The sequence below is a fragment of the Acomys russatus genome, chromosome 6 (assembly GCF_903995435.1).
Source record: "Acomys russatus chromosome 6, mAcoRus1.1, whole genome shotgun sequence".
In the NCBI taxonomy this organism is placed as follows: domain Eukaryota; kingdom Metazoa; phylum Chordata; class Mammalia; order Rodentia; family Muridae; genus Acomys; species Acomys russatus.
Genome location: NC_067142.1, coordinates 83,925,432 through 83,947,966, shown reverse-complemented (window position 1 = coordinate 83,947,966; position 22,535 = coordinate 83,925,432).

Sequence of the window (22,535 nt, the reverse complement as noted above, 5' to 3'; positions counted from 1 at the left end):
CCAAGCCAGCCCAATTAGAATAAGCTGAAGTATGGACATATTGCTGATGAAATCCCCTGGGCGTGGCACTGCCTGCTTGCTTTAGAATGCTCAAGTTGTGCAGGACTAGGAGTGTGAGATGAACTTGAGTGCCTCCATCTTGGGTTTAGATCACTTTTCCCCACCCAAATGTGAACTCAATAGAACAAGCCCGCTTACAGTCAGGTAGTTGTGGGTCTTCCTGTGGGCAGGCATCCATGTATGTGGCAACAGCTGGCTGGCTGACAACACTGGGTTTTGAACTATATATCAGGCACTGGGTAGACACACCCCTTTTCTTCTTTCTATAGTGACTTGCTTACCTGGTCATTCAGAGACCCCAAAAGTATCCCTGCCTGCCCTTAACATGGAGGGCAGGGTGAAGAGACCCAGGAATGCAATGGCACTAACAGGAGCTTAGCACCAGGCCTATCTTGCTCCTCTATCCCAAGGGGCATGCTCACAGCACTGGCATTTTACCTTCCTGGCAAAGCATCAGTCTGCGGTGAAGAGACCTACCATCACAGGGTCACTTCCCCAAGTGTAATGTCATCCCTGTGAAGTGGGGTTGTACCAGGCAACCCTCTAACCTGCGTGGCCCCTCTCAGCTGCTCTGTCCCTGCCATTTTGAACACTTACCTTGCCAATCTCTTTTCACACATACTGCTTCCCTCTATTTACAAGACAGCAGCTTTCCCTACAGAGCTGCCAGAAGGCACAGTCAGAGAAACAGAGGGAGAAGCATGTCTGCAAAACGGCCAAGGAGACAGCACTTTCTAGTTAAAGAGATACCCAGATGTCCCCTCAACAAGTGAAATCAGTCATCGTTTGGGGACAGCTTTGAACAACCTCTCATAAGAACTCCATGTGGCCTATCGTGGACAGGGCCATGCCCCTGTTCTGTGTTTGGTATATCCTTCTCCTGAGTTTACCAAACACCCAGTGGGACGCAGTCCCCAGCGAACTGCAGCAGAGCTGTGAGATGGCCCGGGCTGTGAAGTGCTCACCACGCAAGCATGAGGAACTGAGGTTGATTTTCAGGCCCCTCACAACAAAGCCAGGCCCAGTGGCATGCACCCGTAACTCCAGCACGGGAGGGGCGGTGACAGCCAGATCCTGAGGGCTTGTGAGGAGCACCAGGTGGAGTATGAGGAGACTCTCAAAACAAACGAGGTGGAAAGCAACTGAGGGAGACACCCAAGATTAACTGCTGGCTTTTATGTGTGCGTGCACATATGTGCACCCATACATGCGTGAACACACACACATACAAAATGAACTCTAGCTACCTCTAAGCAAAGTTGCTCTGAGACACTCCATGTTCTTATACTCGGGAGTTAAACCAGGGTCCCTGGCTCCCAGGCCCCTCCTGCACTAAAGCTGGAGCGAAAGATCCCCTGGGCTCAGGTACAAGAGACATCCTGCTCTGAAGCACTTCCAAGATTCTTGTGTTGGTGCTAAAAGGTGCCCCTCTCCTACTCTGACGGCCCATGTGCATTACAGAAGCACTCCATCTACTTTGTTTTATGGAACTTTGGAAGACTCTGGATTATATGAACCATAGCTTGTCATAATATGCAATAAAGGATACAGTGACTCGGTCTACACGTTGGCCTTTGTGTATAACTACAGAGACCCAGCAGCGTGAGCTTTAGTCCTGAACAAATGGCTATGTCTGGTGAGGAGTCAGCACCCAGCTTCCCAAGGAGCTCTGGGGAAGCCCTGTGCCAAAATAGGTACAGTGAGGTGAGAGCCAGAGCGCTCCTCTGGCGACAATATCGCAAATGTCCTAAGCGAGATCTTTTCCTTTTCTAGAAATGTAAATTATGTTCTGCCTGCCTGGCTCACTCATCTTTGTGAGTGATGAGGAAGAGAGACGATGAGGCCGAGGAGTAGAAGGTTGTATTCATCCCTTTCCATGGACAGACCCTGCCTTCCACTGCCTGTGACATTCACTGCTAGGTTTTCTGTAGCTGCCCTATTAAAAGCGAGCAGATGGAGAGCCAGATTAGACCAGTCAGCCCAGCCCTGACTGTCATTTTTATGAGACTTCTGTGATTTTTGCCAGGCAAGCAAGAAGAGCGATCCGGGGAGGGAAGACAAGGAGACAGGAGCTCTGAGGCACCGGGCCAGGTCATCTGTGACCTGCAAAAGGCCAGAGTGAAGTGGGGATGTCAGAGGCAGGCAGAAGCACAGCAACTCCCATCATCACATGCTTTGCGCTGGCAGGCAAGTCGCTCACCCTGGGCTTTTGTTCCCTCATCTGAAAAATGAGCCTAATCACGCACTCCTTTCAGAACTATTTATTACAAGGGTTAAAAATGCATGTGATGCATGGTTTGTGAGAGTTGCCTATCTCAAGGGACCACTGGTCTACTTTGGAGCACTGAAACTAATGATAAAATAATGTTCTGTAACAAATAATGCCTTTGCAAGTCAGTTAGGAGTGGGAAATGGGGAGGGAAGCACCCTGCCAAAAACCGTCCAATCTTCTCAGTTTGGCTGCGCAAACGGATATTAGGCACCTACCATGGACCAGACCATGTCATCACCATAACTCAGCTCCTGGAGTCGGAAAGATCTGGGTCTAAATGCCCGTCTCCACTATTCCCCAGAGGAGTAGCTTTAGGCAGTGACTTAGACCCTCTTATGTGACAGTGTGCCCCTCCAAAAGATGTCAAAAACACCTGCCTCAGAGACTGCTGAGAAGAATAAAGGAACGTATAACAATGACTTGCCATGCTGTGACCGCTCAATAAACTACACTTAATATCATCTTTGCCACTGACCTCACCGAGACTACCACCACCAGTTCTGTGTATCACGGAATTTAAGAATGGATCGAATGGGCTCTGTGTTAGCTCCGTGGTGGAACCTGGACTGGCATGCACAAAACCCTGAGCATGGAAAAGAACATGAGGAAAGATACACTTCCTGCCTTCAAGCACATCACAGTTTTGTAGGTCCCGGTGTTTAGGAGAGGGTCCTAGCACTATGGGGGCTACAAATGAGATTAATAAGCCTTTATTGATATATATGTGTGTGTGTGTGTGTGTGTGTGTGTGTGTGTGTGTGTGTGTGTGTGTCAATCATCAAGAAAGACTTGGTCTTTGAAGTAAAGTATACAGAAGAAATCGAGAATAATAAAATCATCTTGCTTACTCTGTACCTAACCAAAGGTATCAGGGCTGTTTCATGGGATTCTGCATCCTCTCGATAATTTGGGATAAGGAGCTGGAGAGATGGCTCAGCAAACAAAAGCACTCGCAGCTCTTGCAGAAGACCAGAGTTCAGTTCCCAGCACCTACATCAGGTGGCGCACAATTGCCCATAACTCCAGCTCCTGGAGATCCAACGCCCTCTGCAGGCCTCCTCAGGTACCAATCACACACATGTGCATGCAACACATATAGGCATAGACACACAATACACATACATATAAATAAAAATAAGCGTTGGGCCGGAGAGATGGCTTGGTGGCTAAGAGCACTGGCTGTTGCTCCAGAGGACCCAGGTGTGATTCCCAGCACCAACACGGGGGCTCACAACCATCCGTAACTCCAGTCTCAAGGGATCTGATGTCCTCTTCTAGACTCTGCGGGTACCAGAAATGAGCATGCATAGATGCAGACAAAAATTACCATACACAAACACTTTAAAAATCAATTAAAAATTTAAAGTCTTAAAAAAAAAAGAATTACAAGCCAATTTGGGGAACAAATATTTTGGCATCTATACCTAGTGCATTGACCATCTCAGAGCTAATGGGACTATCAGTAATAGGACAGTAAAAATAAGGAGTGTGGTAGCCTCAGCAATGAAATCATACTTCCATGGAACAGGATGAGGTACAGAGGGCCAGCTTAAAGGTGGACCTGTGTCTGAGGGTCACCACAAGGACTCCTCACTGTGTGGCTGCATCTGGAATCAAGGCGAGCCCTGTTGTCTGTGTTACTCTTTCACTCTTCCCCCCCGTGCCTCCTCTACAAAACGGCCACCGTCCATATCTGCCACATCTGACCCAGGATTCCTGGAGAATCCAATGACAGTGATCCTTTTCAGTAAGTACTTATTGAATATTTCCTAAGTGGCATAGCATGAGACAGCATGATACAATAGAAATAGACTGCCTGGACCCTTAGGGACCCAGGCAATTCAGGCCCATATTCCCAGGTAGAAGTGAACAGTCAGTGTCCAGATAGTGTATTGTGTGCAGGTGGCCACAAGGACTGTGAATTGCTCTAGCAGGAGGCAACAAGAAAGCATGGGCTGAGGCTGTTTGCCTTGACTCTAGTGTTAAAACGGAAGCTATGTGACACCGACAGCAGGCATAGACATATATACATAAGCAATTGCCGGGTTGCTCTGTGTTCCATATTCGATTGGCTGCCTAGACTCTGAGGTAGATCCAAGAGCATGGTGCATGGGATTTACTGAGCAGCTGGGGTGTGACCTATTACAAGATGAACACCTGTAAATGTCCATCATCTGAATCAAACCCATCAGAGAAGCAAGCTCTAGTGTCTCCCACAAGGTCTATTGCCACAGACGAGGAGACGGAATATCAAGAGGTGACATTTCCTGGCCAACAGGCTCAGCAGGTAAATTCACATGGCAGCAACACTGACAACCCGAGTTCACTCCTCGGGTAGAGAGGAAGAACCATCTCCTGAGAGTCTTCTCCAGTTGCCACACGTGCATGCACGCACACACACAAACACACACAGCAGATAAATAACTACTAAAATAGAATTAGAATTAAGAGGTTATAGAGTCAAAGTTTAATTAAAATGTTCAGAATTTAACTGTTAACCCACAAGTAAAGAAATAAAAATGACAGGTTGACTCCTCAGATATTTTAGTCTCCTCTGAACGGTGATTTCTAGGGAGATACATTTTTGACACGATTTTTCTCAGAAGCCACATTTCAACTTCAGGAAGTACACAGTAAGAAGACTTCCTTCTTGATCTGGGTATGGTGGCCCATTCCTGTAACCCCTTAGATGAAGAAGAAGATGAGGCCACCCTGACCCACATAACAGAACAAAACTCCTCCCACAGGAACCACCTGAAGGGGTTCAGAAGCACTTCCCGCTGTGGCCGGCAGATGGCAGAGGGCGACTAGGGAAGGACGGCTCCACAGTCGTGCCCCGCCCCTCCAGCCTGCTGTTCTCACTCGCCTCAGCCACTGGTCATCCTGAAAGGCGGGTTCTAGGTAGAGGTCATCACTGCTTGAAAGTCTTGTGTCACCATATCACACCAGGAGACAAGGCACCCTCCCTGCCTCCCACCAAACTCTTACCTCCTGCACATGAGCAGACTTCCCAGCCTGGGCACCAGACTGCCTCAGCTGAGGAAAAGCCTGGAGCTGTGGAGGGGATGGCTATGAAAGATTTACTAGTGTCCAAAGATGTCCGTCTCTGCTGACTTTAGACAAGGAAATCCTGCATAAGTCTCCCTAGGAACCGGTAATAAACATATTTCCTGCCCAGGCTGTAGGGAAGGGTTCATTTCATTTTGCACTTCCAGGTCACAGTCCTTCTTTTCCCATTGTTACCATCTGTATTTCTCTCAACTCTCTCTTTCTTTTCTCTTCCAAGCTCTCACAGAATAGCCAACTAAGCTTTGATTGTTCAATAGCGTTTCCACCCCGAGTTCCAAATACTCCCACAATCCTCCCCGAAACAACATAGTCAGATCTGTTACAGCACTAGCCCGGTCTTCAGTACCCATTTCTGCCGTAGTGTGCTTGCTTTTGCTGTGGTAAATATCATGACCAAAAGCAATTTGGAAAGGAAAGGGTTCATTTGGCTTCTAGGCCTCCATCACAGTCTGTCATTGACAGGAGTCAGGGCAGGAACTCTCCCTGATGCAGAGACAGCAGTCATGGAGAAGGCTGCTTACACGGCTTACTCTCCTCAGCTTGCTCAGTGTGCTTTCTTACACAGCCCAGGACTACTGCCTAGAGACGGCACCACTCACGGTGGCCTGGACCATCCCACATCAATCATCAATAGAGAAAATGCTCCACAGCCAGCGGTAATCCCTCAGTCAACTGTTCCTCTTCCAGTAACCTACAGTCTCAGTTTGGGTTTTGTTGTTCGATTGCTATTGTTATAGCTGCTGCTAGTTTTGGGTTTTGTTAAATTTTATTATTTTTTATTTTGCTCATTTAATTGGGACAAGGTCTCACCCTAAATGACAAGGCCCTTGGGACATCGCTATGTAACTCAAGCCGGCCTTGAACTTGTGGCACTCCTGCTGCCTCGGCTTTCCGGGGCTAGGATTGTAGGTGTATGTCACCACACACTGCGGGCTCACAGTGTTGGAGGTTCTAGTCTGAGATCAGTTAGTTCCATTTCTTACAGGGCCCTAACAAGTCTTCCCTGTGGAGGCCCAGTGAGAAAGACAGCTGCTTACCCCCTACCAGCAGAAAACCAAGACAGGAAGGGCCTCTTCAAAGGCTCCCACAATGACTTGCGCACTAGGGTCTGCCTCTTAAAGGTTCCGCGCCCCCAGTGACACACTGTGAGGATGAGGCCTTTAACACAAGGGCCTTTGGGGGATACTTTAGATTTAAACGACGCCAACTTATTTTTGCATTTTTTTAAACTTTGAAAGGAGAGCGGTATCAGAAAAGCCAGGGGCTCCCTGCCTGTCCGAGAACTCTGGTATTTGGCCTGCAACAGTGAAATGTGTTGAGTCCCACAACGAATGAGCCCCCGCCTCCCCCGCCTGGAGCGTTCACCAGGAAGCTTGACACTGACCTGCAACGTGGGGGGTGCAGGTCTCTGTGTGCTGCAAAGCTTCTACTCTTCAGATTTTGTTTTAGAAACAGGACCGCAGGATGACTGTTCAGTGAATTCACCCACATGGAGTGCAGGGCTTTTGTTACACGCCAGCTATGACAGAAACACTTTTGAGAACTGGGCGAGTTATTAAATGACATCTGCTATTTGCTCTTCTTCACCGAGCAGAATTTATTGAGTATCAGCTTTATGCCGGGCTCTGGACCAGGCATGGGGTGTAACAAGACCGCCCTGACCCCTCTCTGCCCTCAGGAGAATTCCCTCATAGAGTATTTCAGTATCTTCCAGAAAGGTAACACTGGTCAAATAATGCAACGTACCACACTGCCGGGCACTCCCGAGCCTGTCATGCGGCACGATGAGGACCAGAAGAGCAGAAGAAAGCGCCACACACCCCACACAAACAGCTGCTACATGCAGGATTCCTTACGGGTGAAACAATCCTCACACCCAGAGTCAAGCTTTCACGGGTCCTCTGTGCTATAACCTCTGCCAAAGGGACCCAGAGCCAGAGAGCAGGCTACAAGGGAGGATGGTGTGAATGAAGGAAAGCAGCTTCCTGGCTCCAAGCTTGGAGGCCTCCCCTCACCCTGCAAGGTCTTAATTCACAGCAGAAATCAAACATTTGTGGCAGTCTGCTGACGTGGGTTGGTTCTGTTCTCCCGCTTGTTCATTTTACAACAGTTTCTTTAAAGATCTGTCTCGACGGGTAAGGCAGTTTGTTCTGCGAGCTTGATGGCCTGAGTTTGAGTCGTTGGCACATACGCGAAATGCCAGGCACCGCTGCGTGTGCCTGTAACCCTAGTATCGTGGAATGGAGACAGGAGACTCACTGGCTGGCCGGCCCAGCTAAATGGAGAGCTCGCGGTTCAGTGAGGGACTCCATCTCCTCTGTCTCGAGGCAGTTACAGCAAATAGTGATAAAGATGCGTGTGTCACACACACACACACACAAACACACACACACACACACACAAACACACACCCGCTATTCACCGGTTGGTCGGTCGGTCGGTTGGTTAGTTGGTTTTGAGGCAGGGTTTCATGCAGGCTAGACTAACCTCAAACCTATCTTCCTCTCGAGTGCTGGGGTAACATGCTTGTGCCCCCATATACAGCTTCCGTTCACTTCTCTTGCTCCGTTTGTGGGGCACAGACAGAGATCCAGTTCCTTACAGGGTTGGTGACCCCCAAACACTATGTACATACGGAGGGCAAAAATGAGCAAGCACACTACAGAACATCAATTCGATGCCCTCGGCCTACAGACACAGTTAGAGCGCGTCCCTGCTGGGCAGAGGGTGGGAGCAAGGCTGACTGGACCATGTTTGTGAGGAGAGAGAAGGGCACAGAGCTGGACTACAGCCAGCTGAGACCTAGGGACCCAGACTAACATTCCCATTGGCTCCATATGGGGGGGGGCGGGGCTTTGGCGAATCGATCTTTTGAGAAAAGGTTGAATTTGTTGTTGTTGTTGTTGTTTCTTCTTCTTCTTCTTCTTCTTCTTCTTCTTCTTCTTCTTCTTCTTCTTCTTCTTCAGTCTTAGAAATGAACCAACTCCACATCACTTCCCCCCAAAAGGCCCTGGGTGTTGGTGGCTGGGGAAGGTAACCACTAGGGAGTAACAGTCAGGTCATGGGTCGTCGTTAAAGAGTAGTTTTCATAACAGCTTCTGGTGCCCATTTGTAGGCAATATGACCAGCTCTTAAAACTTTTCAGAGACATTCCACAGGGGTCCACTCAGGCACTTTGCTTCTTAGGAATTTTAAAATCACCTGAGCAGCTCTGAGGTGAGAATGGCTGTATTCCATTCACATTTGTCTTTACTAAGCAAGATCTTCCTCCACCCTGTAACCATAAACCTTTCAGTCTTTACGCTGTGTTGAGAGGTAAACAACCTCCCCCCTCCAACACACACACACACACAAAAAAAAAACACATTCCAAAGAATTCCCACTTAAGTTCAGCGACTGCGACCCTTGACCTCCATCCGCTGGATTTCCCCTCCTTCGTTGCTCATTCTTTCCTGTCATCCCCTCAGCCCCGGCTCCCCCACTCAACCGCACATACCTCAGCAGGCATTTCTTTCTAAGTCACACAGGAAAAACGCTTCCATCAACTCAGCAGGAATCTGGCTGGACACATCGCTCACCTCCTTCCTTGGCCACCACTGCCCACATCACGGAAAATTCAGCCTTGCTGTGGGGAGAGATAATTGAATGTGCTGTGGATGAGTCATTGAAGGGAAACCATGGGAGGTCAGAAAGGATTCATATTAATAAGATGTCTATTGTTTTTTTAAAAATTATCTGTATTACCTGTAGGCCTGGCTAGCAATCAATCAAGACACAGACACTTGTTATAGTTTAAAATAGCCTTAGTTAACCTGGGGCAGGGCAAATATCAATCCTCTAAACTACCTCCCATAGTGGGGCAGGCATGGGATCGCTGCCTCAGATCCATGTCATCTGTTTCCAATAACTTTTATCAAGCTACCTCCTATCCATAACCCCAAATGCTTGTTAATGTTCTTCATCTGGGCCAAATTCTCCATCCACGCCGGCCATGTGCTTCTCCTCCATCTAACCCATGGTGGCCTTCCTCTCCTATCCTCAGGGTCTCTCTCCTTTCTCCTGGTGGCGGTCTGGTCTTTCTTTTTCCCAGGATTCCTCTCTCTCTAAGCCCCACCTATCTCCTTTGCCCTGCCCAGGTGGGATGATTTTTTTATTAAGGAAAAGGTGGGTCACACAGACAACAAGCAGTAATTAACATCAAAATACATCAGACCATCCCCCAACAGATGTCACTCTGAGATCAGCTAGACTGAACCCTTGGGTGGAAAGGGTCACTAGTGGAGAGAGCTGCTCGGCACTCTGAGGATCTTATGCTTTCCCTGAGGCACAGGAGAGGCCTGGCTGTAAGCGTGAACCCTGAGGATTGTACTTGCAGGAAACCGTCTCGGTTCAGCTGGGATTGACAATGACTACTAAGCAGTGCTTAGGGCCAGTGATACTGTCAAAGTGGCGGGAAGGCAATTGTGTGTGGGTGTGTGTGCTCGCAAGTGCTCGTGTCTGTACGTCCAAGGACAATTCTGAGTTTCCATCTTTTGAGGTAAGGGGCTTTGTTACTTAGCTCTGTGTACACCTGACTTGTGGGCCTGAATGGTCTCCTGTCACCACGTCCCATGCTGCTGCAGGGAGCTACCCGTATAGAACACGCCTGGCTCTGTGGGTGCTGGGACTCCTAACTCGGAACCTCATGTTTCTGTGGCAAGCACATTCCCCGTCTCCTCCACCCAAGATAAATTTTAAATTGGTCTACACTGTGAGAATTAAGAAGCCTTAACCTACTGTTCCAAGGTGAAAGCTACATCTGAAAAAATTGCCAAGGAAGCTTCCTAAAACGCTTCCCAAACTTGACCGTTCTATGTACCCTGAAACACAGGCCACAGGGAGCTCAGAGCAGTAGAACAAAATGACACAAATCCCAATGAGTTCACAGGACAAAAGCAGATACAAAACTTATTAATAATTCAAATATTAAAGCCATTTCTTCTAAAAGACCAAGAATTAGCTTAATGTTGCAGGAGAGTGTAGTTCCAATGAGTCAATTTCTGAGTCTATACTCAGAAAAACTACCAAACAGACAGGAGAATAAATACTCCTCTGGATGCTCAGGGTCTCAACATGTTCCTTCCATGTGCTTTTCTCAAGAAGCTTTTCAGTTAAGACAAAAGAAAACAGTGGGTCAGTGGGGGAAAAAAAGAGATCTGACTTTAAAAGGGGTATCCAGGATCTTAGAACATTCTGGAATGTCTGCTCTGTCCCGGTCCAGACTGGACATGGTGAGGAGAGGTAGACAAGATGCAAGATGAAAGGGTGATGAGTCTATAGAGAGTTAAGAAAAACATGAGGCAAGTACCAACTCCAGGAAAACAGAAAGCTGCACAAAAGAAGAGAATCCTGGTGGCTACGCATGCTTGGTATACGAATTGTATTCACATAGAATATTATTAATACTGAATATGAGAGTCAACATTACTGAAAGGGTACATGGGTGAGCAGGAATTGGTATATATTTGGTGGCGGTAAACAGTGAAAGACAGGATCCTTTGCCGTCTATAATAAGAATTCATTGGATAATGCCTAAAACTGAAAAAGTATTGAGTACATGGCAAAGAGCTGGAGATTTTTTTTTTTTTTTTATGGTAGTGGGGACAGAAGTAGAAAAAGCATTTTTCCTAGTTTCATTTCCTTTCCTGTGATAAAATTCTGTGAAAAAAATAGAAAGGAAGAAGGGGCTTGTTTGCTTTATAATTCCTAGTTACAGCCCATCGTAGCATAGACTTCATAGTGGCAGGAGCTCAAGGCACATCACACCCACAGTCAAGAGCAGAGAGAAACGCATGCATGCAGGCCTGCTTGCTGCTGGCTTTTCCCTTTCTTACACAGTTTAGGACCCCTAGGGAATGGTGCCATCCAATGGCCTGGGCCTTCCACATCAAATAATAATCAACACAGTCCCACATAGACATGACCACAGGCCAACGTGGTCTAGATAATCCCTCAATTAAGACTTTCGTCCCAGGTGATGCTAGATTGTTTTGACTTGGCTATTAAAAGCTAAGCATTGCAGCATTGTTTTTTGTGGGGTTTTTTTTTTTGTTGTTGTTGTTGTTGTTTTTTTAAATAAGACTCTGAGAACAAACCATTTGACTCTTACACAAAAGTCAATTTGACCGATATGTATAACTATCCATACCTTTGATTGAATTTTTAAAAATATAAATACTTACTGTCATTCAGAAAAAAAATACCTAATCTTTCTTGGACCAGAAACACTGTTGTGACTTCATAAAGACAATGAAATCGCAGCAAAAGCTCAACTCTGAGTCAAACATTGCTGCGTGCAAATTCTGGAGTGGCCAGCTGCTAATTAGGACTTTAAGAACGGTGCCTAACACCCTCGGCCATGATTTCCTCGCCTGTGAAATTAGAACAGACCAACTTCTCTAGCGCCATGAAGATACGACATGAGTGTTTAAAAGGCACAGGTAAAACATCTTAGTAAATATCAGATATTATCGTTGATAAGGAAATAGCTAAACAGAGGAGATTAGGTTGGTGAAGATGGACAACGCTGTAGGTATGAATCTATCTGCTTGCCTATCTGACACCTGCTGCTCTTCATGACTCAGTACCTGTAGAATGCTTAGCATGTGAGCATGCATCAACCACAATATGCTGAATGAATGAATGAATGAAGGAGTGAGTGAGCGTGTGGATGATTGCATGATGGGCCAAGTTTCAGGGAATATGTTAGAACCAGTGCAACCAGGAGGAGAGAAAGGCCGTGGGCACAGGTCTTGGTTGCCAGTAAATTATGTCTTTCATTCCTTTATGTTCAAACTTCAAGTTCTAGCCAAGCGCATGGGTCCCAGATGGACTTCCCTCCTCCCATTCCTTCATTAAATCTTCCTCCGGTGTTGCCCCTTGCCTCGCTGTTTGTGTAGTCTCCTTGACAGTTACCACCCACTGAGGGAGCCCTACCTGATACACCATTCTGTGTCAGCTGTGACAGTGTGGGTATGCTGAGGAGGAGAGTCAGTCCAGGGGACATGTGACACTGGGGATCGCTCCGTAGAAGCAGTGTTCATGTCTACCCAAGTAGATGCGAGGTGCGTGTCCTCCAGAAATGTTTAAGGCCTCAAATCACCCAAAGGGGTTATATCCAATGTTTAATTAGGCGGACAAGGCATTGCTGGGCTGGGTTCTCTGAGGCTTCTCTCTTTGGCTTGCAGTGACTGCCTTGTCACTGTACCCACATGGTCTCTCTGTAGGTGTTTCTATGCCCGGAGTTAATTTTCTTATAATGGCTTCAGTCAGGTTGGATTAGACACCACCCTTTTGGCTTCATCTAAGCTTAATTATCTCCTAAAGGCCCCATCGACAAACAATTCCACATTCTGAGTTACTGGACTTCAGGGCTTCCATATGTCAATGAGGAGGGACCATACCACCTGTTCTCCCTCATTAAATAAATAACTGAAACAGCTAACAGAGGAGGAAGAGGGCCATTTCACTGACAGGAGGTAGGGGGGAAACCTACAGGCATGCAAGTTTGGTGTTTATGTGACAAGCGGCAAGAAAATGGCATGCCCAAACCACGCCATGCCCGGGGGCGGAAGCCCCATAGAAGATGGGCAGCCTGACCTCTGACCTCTTGGACCTGGACAATGAAGAACTAGAATGTGAATATTTAAGATTTGGGAAGGTGAAATAAGTGGATTGAGTTGGAAGGGACACTTGGATGTATATTGTTATATGACTTTTATTGTGAAAAAACATCATCTCACCTCAGACAGAGGCTACGGACAGATCAAAGGACTCCATCTGTGTCCAGCCTGGTGCCATGTCCTTCCTCTTCATCATTCTACCACCTTCTTTCTCCTCTCACTTCCTGTCTCCTCTTCACTCTTTCTCCTGTTCCTCTTTCCTCCCACTTCTTCACGGCTGTGGCTCCTGTCTCCTTGCCTTCCTCCTCCACCTATCTCTCCCCACCCCTTCTCCATCAGATGCCACAGGGCTGACTGAGAGGTGTTGGGTGGGCATGCCTCACAGCTCCTCGCTCCCACCCAGCCAGTCTCTGACTGCTGCTCTCCCTGTGTGGTCAACTTTCACTCAGAGTCCTAAATCAACACTAACGAGGAGCCATCTTAGCTGTGTGCCTCTTCACCCTTTTGTTTGCTACCCAGGGTTTGTGTCTTCAGGCCTCTGTGTTCAGCTCTCAGCTCCTCTTGGGTACCCTTTATAAGAAGCCCAAGGATCTTCCTCATGAGGTGTCACTCCAGAGTTGAGCAAACTACGGTGTGCGGTAAGGGACACAGCCAGGACTGACCCATCTAGCCACCTGGTGCCATTGCCAGGAGCTGCCCGCTGTTGGCTCAGCCTCTGGCATCTGAGCTGAGTCACTCTGCCCTTCACACTTGCTGGTGTTTCTCCTTTCATCAATCTTCTAGAAGACAACTCCTGTCATTTAAGGAGCTTGTGAGAGAACTTCCTGATCTTAAAGCCTTTCACAGCACATAGCGGACATGTCACCCATTTTGGAAGTTATTCCTTCAGGTCATTTTCAGATTTGAAGTAAAGAGAAAAGCATAGCTTTGACAGGATTTCCCCCACTTGGGCCACAGACTTTGTTGGCAAGTAGCAAAAGCAAGAAGGAGAATACCTTTTCGGGTCCTGAGGCAGTGGCAGTGAGTGAGGAGCCACCAGACTGTTAACAATCGCCCCTTGGGGCTCTCAGACTAGGCCCAACTGCAGGGACCAGAGGAGCTGCCTGCTATCATTGCCCCATTCATAGTTTTCTTTAGTAACCTTGACCCAGGAAACTATTCTCTTCACCCTTGATCCGTCATCTTCCTTCATCTCCTCCACTATACTCTTCCTCTTCTCCTCCTCCTCGCTGTCATGCCAGTCAGCACAGGATCTTCAAAGCATTCACTGTTTCCCTTTCTCTCTTTTGTCCTTTCCTTGGCTTTGTTTTCCTTGCTGTGCTAATAATGCTTTATCTTCCACTTTATCTTTTAAATTATTAACTTGAATCTTTCCAGCCACAGCTCCTATTTGGAAAGTCTGCTTTGGAGCAGACATCGTTGTGTTCAAGTTACTAGGTGTCTCCCAGGCTGCTGTACTCAATCCAGAGTCCACCAGTCCCTCACCTGTTCTGTCCCCTTTGTAGCTGCCTTGCAGTGTGTTTTACCTGTCCTTTCTTACCCTATTGACCTCATTTTGTTGTTGGAATTTCCTTGCATCCAAGGTCTTTGACAGCTCTGAGTGTTGGCAGCAATTGAAGGGCCCAGACTGCGGACTGCCAGGCTCAGAGTTGAGAAGGAAGTGGGCTGAAGGCAGGCTGCTCTTGGCTGCATGTTTTACAGAAAGCTGTGGAGCTAAGCGTCTAAATCACACTCCACTGTAGTCTCCAGAATCTCAAAGGGACAGGGATCTGGCATCGAGTGTGATTTTCTACACACTCACCGAGTGACTTTAAAGCACTGGTGCGGGTGACTGAGGTCAGGTTTGCCTCCATGAGTCTAAGCCGTCCTTCCTAAATTGCTCAGTTTGTTGTTAGCATGTGCCCTGGCTTGCTGCTGTGATAAAATACTGTGACTGAAAACAACGTAAGGTAGGATTATTTCAGCTTACACTTTATAGTCTATGACTACTCAGGGAAGCCAGAGCAGAAGCTCAAGGCAGGAACCTGAAGGCAGGAACTGAAGTAGAAGGCATGGAGGTTCACTGCTCATTGGTTTGTTTTCCATGGCTTGATTAGTTTGCTATTTTTGTACATGCCAGGATGACCAGCCTAAGAGTGACACCACCTACAGTGTGCTGTGCCCTCCTACATTAGTCATTAATGAAGAAGAAGCCCCCAGACTTGCCTATAGTCCAATCTGACTGAGACAATTCCTCAACTGAGGGTCCCTTGTCCCAGATGACTTTCTCTTGTGTCCAGCTGACAAAAATCTAACCAGCACAGCATGCGTCTAAACAGGAGCATACCGTAAGTGCTCCTTAGTTCTGTGACTGCCACTATCTACAATTCTTCTCCGCCTTTTCTCTTTGACTACAGAAATAGCGGTTCGGGGCAGAGTGACAGTGCACAGATGGCACAGTGGTTAAAGAGCGCTTGCTGTGCACTCCTGAGGACACAAGTTCAGGGGCCAGCACTCATGTTACAAGGTGGTTGTCCTGCAAATGCCTATAACTTGAGCTCCAAGACCTGACGCCTTCTTCTGTCTTCTGCTTGTGAATGGGCATGTACACATGTGTACACACACACATACACACACAGAGAGACACATACACACACACAGAGAGAGAGAGAGAGAGAGAGAGAGAGAGAGAGAGAGAGAGAGACACCTTACAAAAAAGAAACAGCAGTGGAAGATGGAAGCTCTTGGGGAAATTATGCCCTGTGTGTAGTTGCCAGAGTGATACAGAGAAATGCCAGAAACAAACAATCTGCATGTTCTAGAAGACTATTCAGGTTTTATCTGTATAGCACAAACTATAATCAATGAGACAGGGTATACCCCAAAGGCTTACCAATGCCAGCTGCACACACAGTGTAGCACTGCGGTGGCAAGGAAGGTGACTAACACACTCAGGCTGGAGGACCCTCACCAGCCACTAAAAGTCACTTTCCTAAGCTCAGGCGAGACTGGCTAGTCTGAGAATTTGGTCCCTTACCGCTTTATTCATTCAGTTTCAGTATCTCTCCTCTCCTCCCTTCCCTCCTTCAGTATAAGCGACTCCATTTTGCTTTGGTCTACTGGGCATGCGCTTAGCCCCAGTGAATAGCCTCTGTAGGTTCATTCATTCAACACTGGTTTTAGAACACTGGGTAAGCTATGTTGTCCCTGTGAACACAACTCTTCTCATCTTTAAAATGGGAAGTTCATATTAATAGCTTTGCCATTTTGTGAAGATGAAGCAGGAGTCAGGCATTTTATACACAGTAATTCCAGACATCAGAAGTTCTCTGCAAGTGAGGAGATCACGGCCCCCTTTCCAACTTTGCAGCCTGCGTTTGCTTGACTTTACAGACTTTGCGATTTTAGTATTTAACTTCCAACACATTACTTACAAAATAAAGGGACAGAGGAGGACAGATCTCTTTCCTGGGTTACAAAATGACAGCTCCCTGGGACTGGCTTCAATGATGCTGAGTTTTCAACTGCCAGGAATGAAAATAGAGTAAAATTAACATTCTCAGCAGCAGCATTCAGGCCCCAGTGAGACTGGCAACTGTCAGCACATCATTGTAGGGACGCTCTGAGAGTGTACACAGAGTGTCCGGTGTAATGTGAAGGTCTAATTGTAGGACCTTTACGTCACCGGCCTTTTGGGCAGAGGAGGCTCCCAGTGCACATCATATTAGCACATAACTTCACAGCCAAGGGTGCTCACAGAATGCCTGCGCAGTGCTAAGCACAGGGCATAAGTCGGCATCCACAGGGATTATGGAAGCAGCCTGTTCCCTTGAAAAGCCTACCATCTGCAAGACCAAGTTGCTTCTACATTCTTGCTTTAAGGTGGAGGTGCGAACCCAGACAATTTAAGACATAGACCCTCTTCACTTCAGAGTCTAGGGAACAAGGAGGTCTGCAGTTCATGCAAAAATCATAATTAAAGGAAAACAGTGGGGCATGGCGGTTCATGCCTATAATCTCAACAATTTGGGAGACAAGCTGGGAGAATTGTGAGTTCAAATCCAGGCTATACATTAAGTTTGAAGCCAGTCTGGAATACTTAGTGAGGCCTTGTATCAAAAAACTGGGCCATTGACTAGAGAAATATCTCAGTGGTTAAGAGCATTTTCTGCCCTTACAGATGGCCCAGGTTTGGTTTCCAGCACTCCAGGAAGGCATGTGGTACACAGACAAATGCAGGCAAGAAATTAATACATATTAAATTAATAAGGATAATAAGATTTAAATTATAATTTCTGAATACAGATTTAATGATGTCCTTTAAAATCCTATTACTTCCTTTGATTATATTGGGCAAGCTGAATATCAGGATATGTGACCCCAATTTTTATTACATGTCCGCCATTTAGCAAACACACAGATTCAGGCGGAAACTTCATTAAATATAGAAAGGGCTCCAAAAGGAGAAAGCTTGGGCGTATATGGTTGACTGGCAACCCAATGACACAGGCAATGAACAGACCACACGTGGTGGCTTCAGTGGCGTCCTCTGCTTCCACAGTGCATGTGCCTCACACTGTGGTTCTGACCACTCTTCCAAGCCTTCCAAGAGGATCCTGGGGAGAAATGCTCTGAAAGAGAGATCTGGTCTACCAAGATTTGGAAATGAAAAGAGGTTGCTTTATCCCCATAATAACGCCAACCACTTCATAAATATCCATAGAAATTTGTTTTAAAAGCACACAGTGTAGAACCCAATACGGGGTTATCCCTGACTTCATGGGCTATCCTGTTCCAACCTCCCTCTAGAACATATTAGTTCTTTGCTTTACTTTGCTACATAACTCTGCCCACATTGCCTGTCTTCTTGCTGAATTCTTTCCCTTAGCAGAAGTTGTTGCCATTAGCAGCGGTGGCAGGTATTTGGGGTCAACAGCTTTTCCTAGTTGCTTCACCGTGAGACATGTTTTCTCTGGTGGCCCCATCAGCATGACTTTCTTTCAGAAAAGTGTCAGTTCGGGCTCCTTGGCAAAAATGTCCAGAGAAACTCTAGGGGGCAGGAAATCCCTGGAGACAAATGGCCATAGAAGCTACTCAGGTAGAGCCTTCCCCCTCAGAGTGACATCCCTAATGTAGGTTTCAAAATCACTGGACTTTCCAGGCAGGACCCCTGGGTAAGCTGCTGGCTCTCTAGTGGTTTCATTTCTATAGGGTACATTACTACTGTGCCTACATCTGGGCTATTCTGAGAGTTTTAAAGCTTCGTTTCTGTGATGCTTAAAACAGTGCATGCCTGCAGTAGAATAAAGTATAAACATCTCTAGTCCCACAAATTTACTCAAAATTATGAAATAATCTTTTATTTAAAAGAGACCATTGGAGCCAGCAGGATGGATTGGCGGTAAAGCACCTGCGTCCGTGTCTGACAGTCCAGTCTCCTGGACTTACGTGGTGAAGGAGAGAACCCACTCCCGTGAGCTGTTCTCTGACTACACACCAAGTGAACCATGATATACATGTGGCCAGATACACACATAGTGGCGGGGTCAGGAGGGAGGGGTGGGAAAGGCAGGCATCCGCAGAGAAGGAGACAGAGAGAGAGAGAAACTTTGGCATATCAATGATTTTGTTCAGGTATCCAAATGGAAATAATAGCACCCTAAAATATTTCTGTGCTGTGTTCCAATGCCTAAAAACTAGCTTAATTGATCTCTCTGAGCATCAAGATCACTAAATCTTAAAGGAATGACTCAGTCTGGTTCCCAGCCTCCACAGGGTGATCAGAGTGTCTTCTGCAGGCTTTCCCTCCCTTCCTAGCCCAGATTCCACAGTCACGTAGACTCTGGAGTGCTCTATTACATCTCTGAGGAAGGAACAGAGCTGTCCCTTAGCTCCTCTCTGAGCTCCCAGTAACTTCCCAGTCTCAATCGCAGGTACAGGAGTTTTCCGTCCCCTCTTCCTCCACCACTGTCGGAGCTCTATGGGCACGTGCCTCTTTTTGCACTGAGATAGTTGCCATTAGACAACTTTGACCAACCCCAGGGTCCCGAAGATGGTGACTGAGATGGAGCATCCAGAAGGATGGGTCCTGGTCCCACAAGATTAGTGACCTCAGAAGAGGTGGGGCACTAATATGGTAGTGCACATAGAAGGACCATATGGGGTCACAGAGAGACGGTGAGCCACAAGGCAAAGGAGAGGCCCCCCAGAAGTCATCCATCACCCTGATATTGGACTTTCAGGTTGCAGCCAGTCGTGTTCCATCCTGAGTGCTCTAGCACTCGCACAGAGAAGCCTCCAACAACCTGAACTCTCTGGTTCCGAGAGTGAAACCATTTTCACTCATGAGACATGATGGGAGCCTCCACTGTCCCCATCTTAATGGACAATATTTTAAAACTTGCATAACATACAGATAACCTGGGGAGATGGCTCAGTGGATGAAAGCACTTGCCATGCAAACAGAAGGTTCTGAGTTCAAATCCTCGGAACCCATGTGAAGTCTGGACACAGAGTGGGAGTGTCTACAATCTCAGCACTACTACAAGGAGATGGGAGGCAGAGGCAGGAGAGTCCCCAGGAGCTCACCCCACCGGCCTGGTATATACATCAGCAAAGGAGAGACCCGTCCACACACATGCTCACACACGTGCAATTCTTGTGTTAGGGAAAAAGAAGTGCAATGGGATTTATGTGTCATCTCTTATTTAAACTCTTTGCATGGCAAACGAGCAAGCCTGCTTGTCGCTCCATAGTGAATAATAAAGTCTTCAGCGTCGCAGCTCCATTGTAGTTTTAGTGAAGGTGTGAGATCTGGGGGATAATGTTTGGTTTTTCCGAGTATTATTTCATTCAAAGCAAATTAGTCGGAAGGTCACAGTCGATATAAATCCATCATGTCTGCTCAGGCTCTGTGATATGACCGTGCTGAGGTCTGAGATAAATCTTTATGCCAGAAAACCTGTTATTGAAGTGTAATAAAAATACCAATCAGAGCTGGCCTTGGGGCAGCAAGAACATTGTGCTCCTCTGCGATGCAGAAGGAGCTGACTTCCGCTCATCACAGGCTGACATGACAACCTGGTATCTACAAAACATCTGGCTGGCGCCAGCATAAAAATCTTCTATCCTCTGGGAAAATTATTTTTGCACCCCATAGCTTGAGAAAGGTCATTGTCATGGATGCACAAGCACCTTCTGGAGGTGGCCTGGAAGTACCACTCAGGAGGTGAGGACAGATAAGACCCTGTCTCTCACTTGTGGGTAAGTAGACTGCTTCAATGTGGCAGTGGCTGCTGTCAACACATCCGTCTCTGGCTCATCTAAAGACACCGGTGGGACCACTGGTTGAGGAGAAGAAGTTGGCGTGAGTGCAACTCAGATAAAAATGAAGGGATGAGGTAGCGTAAGAGGAAACATCTGGAGGCCCTGGCAAGGTCGGCTTCAGGCTCTTCGCCCAAAGCGGCTGGTTCGTTGTTGGCTTCCAATCTTGTGTTTCCTGGTTCTTGCGGATTTCTCTAAAAACAAGTCAGAACATTGCCATTTGTGTTGAAGATGCACAAGATGTCCTGACCTCATCTCAGTGATTCACAACGTGTTGAGGTTTTTATTAGCCGGCGTCTCAAGCTGCCATGCACTTGGCGCAGCGGGAAGCTGTCCGTCTTCTCCTGTTGCTTCTGCCTGACCCTTTCTCTACAATAGCATCTTTGACGGGTTTAACTCATCTCACACAGGGCTTTCGCTTCTGAGCAACAGCGCAGTTGTTGGGAATGTTCAGAGAAAGCGTAGGGCACATGCTTACGTCTTTAGTAGTACGAAGGCCACGGGAGGTCAGCGTCTCCGCAGATTTCCAGGGTGCAGGGCAGTGTTGTCAACTGTGGGTAAGATGACACAAAATAGGCCTCAGGATCTTCCTTGCTGGGCTTTACTGAAGCCTTACTCACTGAGTACCAACTCTGTACCTCCAGAGTGTGTGTGTGTGTGTGTGTGTGTGTGTGTGTGTGTGTGTGTGTGTGATTGTGTGGTGTGTGCGCACACATATAGGCCAAAGAGCAACTTCAGGCACCATTCCTCAGGCATTGTTCACTGAGTCCTCTTCCCAGGTGCAAAAAAATCATTCTTTGAAATAAACTTTCAAATTTAAAACTAAGCAATGTGAATAATGCCCATCTTTCACTTTGTTTTGCCAGGTGTTGAGTGTGTACGTGGGCAAGTATACACACTGTGGGCATGCATGGAAGTTACAAAGCAAACAGCTTCAGGTGAGTCGTCAGGTGCCTTTCATTCTGTTTGAGACGGATTATCTTACCGCTGTGGAACTTTGCCACTGATGCCAGGCTAGCCTGCCCTGAGCTTCCAAAGACCTCCCTGTGTTCACCTCCTGTCTTGCCATGGCTGGGATTAAGATATGTATCACCATGCCCAGCATTTGACACAGATTCTGGAAACCAGAACTCAGAGCCTTGTGCTTTCAAGGCCAACATTTTAACAGATAAGGCTTCTCCCCGGCTCTGTTTTATTTTCTTTTTAATAGTTTCTTTTTTCTACCTGATATAGTTTTTTGCCATGTAGCTGAAGCTGGCCCCCTGCTGACCAGTGCTGAAATTACAGATGAGCATCACTGCCTGACCCTCAGTTTCTCTTTAGTTTATCAAAATATCCAAACTATAAAGTATTAAATAACTGTTGATTTTCTTCCCCTGCCTCACTCACATTCTTTTAGAAACTGGCATTTTAAAACATATAGTTTACTAGCTAGGCATGGTGGCATTGCATGTCTTTAATCCCAGCACTCAGGGAGGCAGAGGCCAGAGAATCGCTATAAGTTCAAAGCCAGCCTGGTCTACAAAGTGAGTCCAGGACAGTCAAGGCTACACAGAGAATCCCTGTCTCAACAAAACCAAAACAAAAAAAAAAAAAAAAAAAATGAGAAAGTATAGTTTACTCAGAAATGGGAAGAAACCACGGTAATGAAAGAATAGGTTTGGTAGATACAAATGGAATGCTGAAATAGCACCCAGGTAATTCCTGTTCCCCAACCTACCAGTGACAGTGAACTGGGTTCTCAGTCGGCACAGCTCATCTTAAGGCCTGGATGCATGTGGCCCAGCTGGTGGAGGGCTCGCCTGGCATGCACGAGCCCTAGACACAGTCTTGTCACATAACATGGGTACCGTGGTCTATGCCTATAATCCTAACACTCTGGATACAGAGGCAGGAGCTTCAGAAACCCGTCCATCCTCGGCACTCAGAGAGGCAGAGGCAGGCAGATTGCTGTGAACTTGAGGTCAGCCTGGAGTACATGAAATCCTGTAAATAAATAAATAAAATAAAATAAAATAAAAATGTAAAGCTCCTGACTGTTGAGTCTTCCCTGGAGCTGTGCTGCACTGTCTGTGTCATTTCATTGAACGTTGACCACACAGGACACATGTTAATGTACACTCTTTTTGCACTTTGCCGTACTAGAGCCCTGTGCTTGGAGCTCTGTGCGT